Source organism: Nannospalax galili, unplaced genomic scaffold (genome assembly GCF_000622305.1).
Source record: "Nannospalax galili isolate Female #2095 unplaced genomic scaffold, S.galili_v1.0 scaffold1296, whole genome shotgun sequence".
NCBI classification, from domain to species: domain Eukaryota; kingdom Metazoa; phylum Chordata; class Mammalia; order Rodentia; family Spalacidae; genus Nannospalax; species Nannospalax galili.
The window spans coordinates 1464956-1476528 of record NW_008338720.1 but is presented as its reverse complement, the minus strand read 5'-3'; positions in this window follow the sequence as shown (position 1 = coordinate 1476528).

The following is an 11573-nucleotide window of genomic DNA, read 5'->3' as shown; positions in this document are numbered from 1 at the left end:
ATGAGTTTTTAATAAAATGGGTGGAATTTTTGTTTGGCTCAATTTGACTTTCAGTTGGGTTTCTATCACTTGCTTCATGAAGGGTCTTGACTAATATATGACCCCTCCTAGGACATTTCCCATGACCTCCTAACTTGGTGAAATTTCCTGTCCATGATTCCTGTAACCCTGGGCCTCCTCTTTTTTTGATGAGTACTTCATTAAGCTGTGAGTTCTAGCTGTTGGGAGTCTTCCATCTCCTGCCTCCTGTGGGATTACTCACTTTAGCCACAAAGACCATTGCCTGTATCACAAGCATGTAGCTTTGCAACTTGAACTTAGAATATGTTCAATAAAGGTTGGTTAATTAAATAATCTCAATGAATAACTATGAAGATTAGGAAGTGAGTAAGATGATTTCTACCAGAGAAGCCAAGAGTCCTAACACATATCGTTCAGAACTTTTCCAGAAGGATCGACCGCCAATGTCTCAAGTCTATTCTGTTGACCACAAAGTTAATTTACATAAAGGCCTTGCTTCTTGGCTATAGAGACAGAAAGGATCCAGAAGGATGGACCGCCAATGTCTCAAGTCTGTTCTGTTGACCACAAAGTTAATTTACGTAAGGGCCTTGCTTCTTAGCTATAGAGACAGGAAGGATCCAGAAGGATCTACTGCCAATGTCTCAAGTCTATTCTGTTAACCACAAAGTTAATTTATGTAAGGGCCTTGCTTCTTGGCTACAGAGACAGGAGAGGGTAGAATAAAATAGTGTTCACAGCTTTTGCAGCCTGGAGGATTTAGGTACTAAACAACAGAACAGCAAGCACTCCTCAATGAAATACCCACAACATCCTCAGGGACTGGTGGAATGGGTGTTATGTTATGTATAACATGTTGCAATAAAGATCAGGCTGCTTCAAAAAGCATCCTTTTGTGGAAAGCTTCCCAGGACTCCAGGGTTTACTTTATCTGCCCAAGGCATTTGTATCCGTCTTGTTTTCAGCTCCCTAAGTGAAGAGACCTCCTTGTCTAGGTGTCAGAGACTGAACTGGCTGGAAGAACAGCTGTGGGACAGGGCTGAGCTGGTTTCAGAATGGAAAATATCACCGTGAACTCATGGGCTTTTATAGGCCATTCGTGTGTGTGTGTGTGTGTGTGTGTGTGTGTGTGTGTGTGTGTGTGTGTTCTCTAGCTCTGTCTGTTGAGAGACCTGGGAACAGTGATTTCCTGTTTAGCAACCTGGGATCTGGAAAGAAACGGGAGCTGGGGAATTGTTCCCAGGCTGGGGTTGTGGACAATTATGATTACATCTGGAATATATTGTGCCAGAGTAGAATTGCTCCAAGACTGATAAGGATTTATCAAAGCACACAGATGCTAGATAGAAGGAGCCAGATTAGAGGGGACAAATCAAGGGTCAATATAATGTCAACAACAGTCTGTTGAAAAAATAAGTTTTTATACATTTATGCTGATATAACTACATCAGTCAATTAAAATTTGATGGGCTATCTGGATATACCCAGATCTCCACCATAACAAAGTACCCATTATAATTACAAATGGCAAAAGACACTTTTACAGTGGAAAAGCCTTGTCAGAAGTAACATAATCAAGTGTTCTAAGGCAGAACCAGTAGGGTGCAGTAGTCGGAACATCATAAATTAGTTCTGAAGCACTATTGCCAAGGACAAGTAACCTGAATTCACTAACCAATGCCAAGTCAAGGGCTGGTGAATGGAATAACTGCATAACATTTCATAAATGCCAACATTACACAAGTTACAGAAAAGCTCAAGAATTAGGCCAGATTGATGGAGGCTAAAGAGATGTCACCACTAAGTGTAAGTGTGACTCCATGTCCTTTTGTTTTAAAGGACATTTATTGAGACAATAGGCAAATTGAAGGGCAGGAGGGCTGGATGGCAGTAGGTGCTTCAGTGTTAATTTCTTGGTTTTGGTAGACAGAGTGTCTTCATTGGCAGTGCACACTAAATATTTGTTGATGGTGCAGAACCCTGTAGGCAACACATTCAGAAATGTCTTCTTTCCTTTTCTGATCTCCCTCCCCTTCCCTGTCCTCCTCCTCCTCCTCCTCCTCTGCTGGGGACTGAACAGAAATCCTCCAGGTTGCAAATTACAGCTGTGAACACTATTTTACTCTGGATTTGACATGCCGTACTCCAAGCTATAACTCTTGCCCTGCCCTTACATGTTTGGGTTTCTTACTAAATAGAAACTAAAACCAAGGGGCAAACAGAGAAGAAATTAAAGTTTGGAAGGAGCCAGGGAAGGAGAAGAGCGAGGGCTGGAATACATGGCTGCCATATATGGAAGAGAGGAGGGGGAAAAATGAGATGCTGACATAGTTGGCAGGAACCAAAGGCAGGGCTAGCAGCAGAGTTGAGTTGGAGATGACGACTATCAGAGAGAGGCTAGCAAAGCAGGAAGATGAGGGAAAGAGGGGAGAAGAGAAATAATACAGATTTTTTTCCACCTTTCTCTATATGGAGCCTTAAGCTGGGCACTTAACTCCCATTTAACCATTATATAAATGTGCAAGGTAAAAGTTTGATTCATATCTTTAAAAATGGATAAATTAATGCCCACAGAAGTTAAGTAGCATCTTCAAAATAATGTAGCTAGTAAATAGAACAGGACTTAAGTCCAAGGGTGTATGAGATGGTAGAAAGATGGATTCATCAGCTTAGAAAAGATAGTTTCCGGTCTCCCCAGAGATTGGAAAGAGCATAGAGACCAGACGGAAAATGATGGCTTGGCATTGGATTGACATGACACCAGGACGGGAATGATCTGAAGAAATGTATCATCTGAATTCTTGGGGAGAGAGAAGAAAAAGTGAGGGGGAAACAAAACAGACAAATACCTTCATTAACAAGTGAGGAAACAGGAGTTCAAGGAATTTGCGGAAGGTTTGGGGGATATAATAGGCAGACTTTTAGGGTAGCTCCAAAGATTCTCACTTCCTAGGATTTGTACTCTGTGCAATATTCTCTGACTGAGTAGGTTGGGTCTATGTACTTGCTTGTAATAACAGAATAGACTATATTATGAGACACCATGTCTGTGATGGATGACATTACAAGGAATGAGTTCCTCAGTCCAACAACAGTTAGTAAAGTGAATCCTGCCCAAAACCAGACAAGTGAGTTTGGGTATGAATTTTGTCCCAGTGAAAGGTTGATAGAGACTCGTTAGACCCTAGGCCAACACCTTGATTGTACCTATGAGAGACCCCAAAGTGTAGAACCCAGCTAAAGTATGTCTAGCTTTCTCACCCACAGAGACTGGAATAAATGTGTGTTGCTTAAGGCTGCTAGATTATTGGAAAGAGTAGGTCTTCAACATTTAAGGACTTCATTGTTGCAAATTCATTTGCTAAAACTGGTTTACATCCCTCCAATCAATACTTACAGCACTTTCATAGCCATGTATGGGCATGTACAGAGTGAAGAAGAATTGTATTGCCTGAGATAGGAGCCCACGCTGAAGCTGCGCAGGTGAGGTCAGCCTTGGTTTCGGCTTGCACGCTGAAAGCAATGCCTTTCTACAGTCTTAGTTTATTCTTGTTTTTCTTTCCTGTGCCTTTTGCTGATTTCAGTATTTGCAGTTACTCCCCAGTACAGCAATGAAGTACTGCCTAACAGTTGTTGTTTTCTTTGTCCTCTGTGGTGTGCTTTTGATGCTGGGGATCTGATGCAGGGTCTTGAGTGTGCTAAGCACATGTTCCACAAGGCTTCACCTCTAGCCCTGTCATGTATCTGATGGAGAAAATACATGTGTAGAGAAAATTTGTTCCTGTATGGGAAATATCCAAGCTGTTGGCTATGAGTTCAGTATTACAAAAGAAAAAAACACATAGTAAATAAGGTGTTTTTAAACAGACACACATAAAACAAGCTTGTATGTTGATCAGTTGATGGGAACGTTATGACCAGAGGCTCACAGGAACCCAGCCCTGTGTCTCCTATAAGTGCAACAGAGCAGCATGCAATAATTTGTTCTTTATAGGTTTGCCACAGTCTCTGAACCCCTTCGTCTCCGGCAGAGGAAGGAGAGGCCACAGCAATGGGGGTCAAGGAGGGGGAAGTGCGCTGCCCTCCTGTTTCACCAGCCCTTCTCTCCGAGGACAATCAGATGCAGCAGGGAATCGCCTCAAGCAGGAAACTCATTTATTGGCAAGGCTGATCAGTATTTAAGGGCAAAAGTCGCAAGCATTAGCATAGGCAGGAAAGCCATCATCCAATCAGCTTAGAGGTCACGTATGCCATGCAGGCTCTTCTCATAGTGTAATATATTGTTCACGAGGTGATCACACGCCCTTTACTGGCTAGACTCCAATCAGTATTACTTCCTCTTTTTGTGGTGCCAAGCTGGCCAGCAGGCTCTGCCTTCACCTCAGCTGCTCAGCGCCATCTTGTTGCCACACCTCCACATCTCCCCCTTTTTGTTCTGTTTGACTGGGGATCTGATTATTACGGGGCCAAACCTTGGGTTAGGTGAGCCATTAATCCTGGATGCCCCGGTAGATGGCCAAACCTTGAATTAGGTGAGCCATTAATAAACCTTGGTTTAGGTGCTTGTCTCATGTCGGGGGGAGGTGGGTATGCGGTCATAATGGAGCCGGAGCGTCATAGCCTGTATCTGTTCTACCTGACCTCATACAATTCTTACAAGCCTTCCATAGAAGCGGGGTCCAAAGGAACAAATAAGTGTGATTATCACTAAAGGTCCTAACAGAGCTGACAGCAAGGTGGTCAGCCAAGGGGAGCTGTCGAACCATTGTTCGAATAAGGTTTTATTTCTCTTGACTTGCCTACCTATGATTTCTCTCCCAACCTCATCAAGGTTTTTTGTTACTACCCCAGAGTGGTCTACATAGAAGCAGCACTCTTCTCCTAGTGCCATGCATAATCCTCCTTGCTGCATGAAAAGGAGATCAAGCCCTCTTCTGTTTGCATGGTCATCTGTGCCAGGGAGGAGAGGATTGTTGAAGGAACCTGGTTGCCATTTCAAGTTTATCTAGCCCCCCATCCATATCTGCCCGAATTCCCTGCTGAGAAAGGGCTAGGGAAGTGGCCCCGAGAGAGGCACCCCCCATCCCAAGCCCCAGAAGAGTGGAAACTGTCAGTGTCGTGGCAAGCTCCCTTTTTTCCCGGTGGAATTTTCAGGCCTCTATGTCTTCTGGGGAGTGATACACCACATGGGGGAATGGTATCACCAAGGTCCAGACATCCCCTCTTGGTTCTGGAGAAGGGGGATGGAAATGCAGGGTGTCGGGAGCTGGAGAAACAACATTCATTACCAAAAAATATAATATAGCTCTACAAACAGTTGACTTAAGCAGGACATTCTGCTTGCACAAGTAACCTTGGTAAAGAATTTATGGCAAAGTTATCTTTCTCTTCCTCTTGCAAACAGTTCTCAGAAAAATGAGTCATGCAGTAATCTCTTGGAACATCTGGTGGTCAGTCACATTGCTGAAATGCTCAGTCCCCCCCCCATACCCATAAGAATGCTGTAACCTTTGACCAAGTTCTTCAACCCCCTCTGAATACAAACTGTATATAAAAAAAGGCTTGCAGTACAATAAAGCGACCCTTGACAAGTGGACTTGCTTGGGCTCTGTCTCTTCTTTCTCGCCCGTTTTTCCTTTCAGGGAGTGGTCCCCCTCGAGCCTTACCTGTACAGGGTCCCCGCAGGCGGGGGCAGCAGGGTGTCAGTCCTGTCTCCTGGCATAGCCAATAGTGAGTAGGAGTGTTAGGGACAACCCACTTCCCTCTGAAACCCGGAATGTTTATACAGTTTTTTCATGGGTTAGTGGGATTCCCAAAGGTGATACAAGTAACTTTGGAGTATTTTAAGGGAATGGAGATGCCAGATGTCTTGGTGTTTGCACCTCCCCACCGACATCTCTGGTCATCTGTGGTATTTGTAAAATTTCCCATGGCACCGACCGCTTCTAGGGGTCGAGTGTCGGCATCAAGACATAACCAACAGGAAGAGGTGAGGTCGGGGCAGGTGAAATTAAGGACCTGACAGGCTAGCTGCACCACAGTGACCAGGTCCACCTTGGCTGACCCACCCAGTCTGTCCATGTTCTCTCATTTTTCAGGCCCCTTTAAGGCCACCGTGGTCATCTCCTTCTGCGGGGCAGGGGTAGTCCCAGAATGAGCTGGTCCAGGAGTAGGTGGCAATATCTCGGTCTTTTTAGAGCTGACCATTGGGTCCCCTATGATATTGCTTTTTAGGGGTTCAACCTTTCTCCTAATCATGAAGAGGAGGCCAGGGTCAGCTCCAGTTACCTACAATCGAAGTCCCCAGGTTTTTCCTGTGTCCCATCCCCCAGATTGTCTTCCTTCAATTGTAATGTGAATTCTTAGGGGATTGCAGTGATATTTTGTGCACCTCCCAAAAAGAGGGTATGTGGACAGTCTCAGTTGTTTCACTCTCTCTACCTGAATTGCCCTGAGGGTGTGATCCAACTTCCCATCCCTGTCTTTTCGCATCTTACTTGCTCCCCAGTCCTGTTGCTTCCTGGGCAAACATAGAATACTGTTTCCCTCAGGCTGGCTTTCTTGAGGACGTGGGAGCACGCAAGTTCCCAGGGGGGAGCCCATAAGTGGCAGGGTGCACCCCTCCCCTTGTCTTTGCATTTGGGTTGGGTGTCTACAAGGTACAGCCAGTCCCCTACGTCCCAAGATCTGGCCGTGAGGTCACAGATGTCGACCTCCAGGTCTGGCCACCATGCTCCCGGCGGGGTGATCTTGGTGGCACTGTTGGCGATCACTCCTCTGGCCACGTTGATCACCATCCATGTGACTCTCAGAGGTTGGTGTGGATTTGGCGTCCCTGTAGCCCCGATAGGCCTCAGCATTTCCATGAGTAGAGCTAGTAGGGAAAACTTCTGTTGGGGATTGCTCATCATTGTCTGAAAGAGAAAGAGAAAAGAAGTCCTTCTCAAGGGTTTTCTCCCCTTGGGAGGTAAAGCAGAACTTTTGACCATTATATTTTATCTATTTTTGTGCCTTGAAGGACAAATAGTGTCTCCACCAGATCTTTTTCTTTTCTTTGTTGGTCAGAGCACCTTGTGCATTTGTCGGAGCCATTGTCCTGTGGAGGAAGATATTTAAGATTTCTAGCCAGTACCCAAATGGGAGCTGTTTCTCCTGTAGGGAAAACACAACCAAATCCCCTTCCCATTGTTAATAGGGGGGGTCTGGTCCCCTCCATTGAAATGTTACCGGGTCCTTCCTTCTTACCTCAACCTGGGGCTTTTGGTTCAACTGCCCTCAATGAGCCTGGAATCTCAATTGTGAACTCCCCTGGGCCCAATTTAAAATATTAATTGTGAACAGTGCCATCCCTAACTGCTGGCAGGGGCTGATTCCCCCTTTTTGTTTTGAAAGCTCATTTTTGAGCATTTGGTGATTTCTTTCAACTATTGCCTGGCCTTGCGGGTTGTAAGGGATCCCCGTGGTGTGTGAGATACTTCATGTCTTAAAGAAGGCGGCCATTGCTGAGCTAGCAAAGCAGGGCCCATTATCAGTTTTGACCTGAGAGGGCAGGCCCAGCATAGCAAAGCATTGCAAGAAATGTGCTTGAGCACGTTTGTTTTTTTTCTCGTGTGTGCTGTGGCCCAGCATGCATGTGAGAAAGTATCTATGGACACAAAGATATATTTTAGTTTGCCAAACACCAGGAAATGGGTGACATCTGTTTGCCAGAGCACATTAGGTTTTAGTCCTCTGGGGTTGACTCCCGGGCCTTGTAAAGGAGGGCTTTTAAATAGGGCTGGCAAGCCTTGCAGGTATGGGCTATCCTTTTTAGGTCTTTAATGGGAACAGCAGGGAACCTACTGTGGAGCCCTTGCCAGTTGACACAGGTGAGGTTATGGAGAGCACTGGCCTGTTGTGCTGTATAGGTGCCAACCCCATGCATCACCAGGCGATCATCTGTATCATTTCCTTGTGTTATAAACCCTGGTAGGCCCGTATGGCTGCGCACGTGTTGAATGAATATCAGAGAACTTCTGCCTTCTAATGTCCCCTGGATGGATACCATGAGTGTGGAGCTAGGGTTAGAGTCTAGCTTAATATGGACTTGGGGCAGGCCCGGGAGTAGGTTGACCATGTAGAGGCTGTCCAAGTATAAATTTAGAAGGGACTCAAGGTCCTGCAGTGCCATGAAGACTGCCAGCGTTTCTTTGAATTGAGTGGAGCCCTCACAGGCCTGGAATCTCTGTCTAAGGGGTCCTTTATCTGTATGGGTCATAAAGGCAGCATAAGCAGCCCCTGCATGGCCCCCATCTGTGAACACCTGTAAGCCATTGGGAATCATAACATCTGAGAAAACCGAGGGTGGTTTGAGCGGTAGTCTCTGCAACATCAGGGCCCATTTAGAGGGCCCATAGTGGCAGCTGATATTTCCCATGTATCCTTGTAATGCAATTGCAAGTCTGGCATTGGCCCTTGCTAGCCAGTCAAAATCCGCTAGGCAGTAGGGAATGACAATTGTGTCAGGGTCCCTCCCAAACCTTCGAATAGCCAGATTTCACCCTTTGGTTACCATGTCTGCCAACTGGTCTCCTAGGGTGTGCACCCTAGAGATGCCCCCAAGGGTGGTGTGCACCCACTCCAAGGGGTCCTGGACCAAGGCTGCTGTGGTCAGCCTGTTACCTATTAAGATCCATAGGTAGAAGGGGAGCTGTGAGGAGAACCTCCGAACGGAGGCCTCTGTATGCAATGCCTTTTGAAAGGCCTCAATCGCCTCCCAATGCTGCTTGTCTAACAGTACCTTAGCACTTGGGGGACCCAAAGTTAGGAGCTGATAGAGGGGCTTTAAGGTTTCTGTTGAGACTCGTATCCAAGGCTTTAACCAGTTTATCTCCCCTAGCAGATGTTGAATGTCAAGCACCGTGGGCTCGTATGGGATGTCCAAGCTCAGCATGAGGGGGCTGGCTCTAGTCAGGAACAGTTGGGAGCCCAAGATTTTAAAGGGCGGGACATGTTGGATCTTTTCTGGGGCAACAGTGAGGCCCCGCCTCCTTAGGCTATCTAGCACTCTTTTAACAAAGGGCTGTAGCCAATTATGTAGTCCAATTATGAGATCATCCATGTACGAGCAGAGCAACTCCCCAGGTTCCGACATCAGGGGCTGCAGGGCAGAGGCTAAAAAGGTCTGACAGAAAGCAGAGCTGTTAGCCATACCCTGGGGAAGGACCGTCCATTCAAATCTGCTGTCAGGATTTTGATAATTTAAGGCCGGGATGGAGAAGGCAAACTTCTCACAGTCTCTTGGGTCTAAGGGGATGGAAAAGAAGCAATCTTTAATGTCAGCTATTGCTAATGTATACTCCACTGGGATTGCTGCCACCCAGGGCATTCCCCTCAGGGGGTGCCCGCCAGCTCCATTCTTTCATTGACTAATCTAAGGTCCTGTAGCATCCTCCATTTGCCAGAGGCCTTTTTTATGATGAGCACTGGGGTATTCCAGGGGCTGGTGGAAGGGCGAAGGTGCCCCAGCGCCCTTTGTTCCTCCACCAGTTGAGTAAGGACTTCGAGTTTTTCTTTGGTCAGAGGCCACTGCTCCACCCAAACAGGGCTTCCCTCTTTCCATTTAATATGAGGGACATGGGGGGCAGTGGCCTTCAGTATTGGGGCTGAACCCGGGGAATTTTGTCGGGCTTACCTCTGTAATTACGAAAATATGGAAACTCATTTTCTGAAACATCCTCAACCTGTTGAGGCAACCGGTTAGCCTCTTCCTGGTCTAGAAGATCCTCATAAAAGGCTCTATTATCCGTGGTCAACACTGCATTCATCTGCCCCAACAGGTCTTGTCCCAACAAGTTGGACTGGAGGCCGCCGACCACTAATGTTTGTATTTCCCCTCTCAACCCATCTGCATCTCTCCATTCTATGAACTCCTTTACCTCCTCTGATATGGAAAGCCCCCCAACCCCCAGCACTTTTGGGCCAGGTTGCAGCTTCCATGAATGTGGCACTTCCTCCTTCTGCAGTATTGTGCGGTGGGTGCCAGTATCCACTAGGCAGAGGAACCACTTGCCCCCCAAAAATATATGCATCCTTAGGCCTTACTCCCTCATACATTGGAACTGTCCAGTGAGCCTGTGAACTCTGTAAACCTGGACCTCCTAATCCTCCTTTGGCTGATGGGGCTAGAGGCCACCCCATAATTAGTTTAAAGGCTTGACTGTCACGTAAAACCTCGACCTGCAGTCTTTCTTCCAATGGAACCCTTTTCTACAATGGGGGCAAGGAGTAGTTGGCTTGCTTGTCCCTTGATCCTCCCACCTCCCTGCTTGGGACCCGGGGAGGACTTCCTCTGGAAAGTCTCTCTTAAAATGCCCTAGTTTCCCACACCAGAAACAGCCCCCATTTCCTTTGGGGATGTGATGAGCCTGCAGGCCCTTAGGGTCTCCTCGGACAGCCATGAGCACCTGAGTAAATGCATCTGTTAAGGAAGCTGTCTGGGCTTGAAGCTCATGGGCTTGGCGTTGATTCGTTCCAACATCCTGGGAGGCCATGACCCACTGGCTGATTGAAGCATGTTTCAGACCCAAACAGGCAGCACGGTGGCCGGAGTTCATGTCCTCCCACACCAGCACTTGAGTAAACTCATCCCTGAGTGCCCCAGCAGGTAGCTTTCTAATAAGGCTCTTTTCCACCCTATCCACAAATTCAGCAAGACCCTCCCCAGGCTTCTGCCTTAGGCCCACCAAGGGGTCGTCTGACGTTCCTCACTGAGCTTCTTCCAGGCCACCAGTCCTGTCCGCCTTACTTGGTCCCTGTATGGGGCAGACAAGGCTGCCTGCTGCATCCCTGTGGAATAACCATCAGTGGTACCTGCCAGTTGGCCGTAGGTAAGAGGGATTTGAGGGTTAACTCTGTGATTTTGTTCTGCTATGATCCTACATTCCTCCTTATACAAGGCCAGCCATTTGATGAAGAGGGGACTGGGGAGGACGGCCTTAGCCATATCAGTCCAATCCCTAGGGACACAGGGGTGGTGGGCGAGGTTCACCAGTAAAGCCTCAGCCCACGGTGAGTTGGCGCCATCCTGGAGGACTGCTTGCCTTAGTTCCTTGAGGTCCTTATCCTCCCACGGATACCAGCCTGTTGGCCTCTGTGGCCCTGGGACTAAATTGACCAGGAACACCCTGCATGGGGTGGTGGATGGGTGCTGAACCCTCACTGGAAAGGCGTCAGTGTACACTGGCTTTTCTGGAGGCTGAAGGGCCGAGGGGGGGCCACCGCTGCCTCCCCTCCCCCATCAAAGAGGTTCACACTGATCAACCCGCTGATAAGCTGGGGGCCTCCCAAGATCTTTGTCCTGGTCAGGGCGGGGGGCGGGGGGGGAATCCATCTCCTCAGGCTCGCACCCTGTACCCCATTTTTCCCTGGCCTCAACTGTCAACTGAGCTTTAATATCCATTGCTAGCATGTCAACAGGGTCCCCTTGGGCCCAGTGCTCCTGTCTTTCCTTGTCAAACATGGCCCAATTATCCTCATTTCCTTGTTCCCCCCCCTCGCCTTTGCCTCCCCCT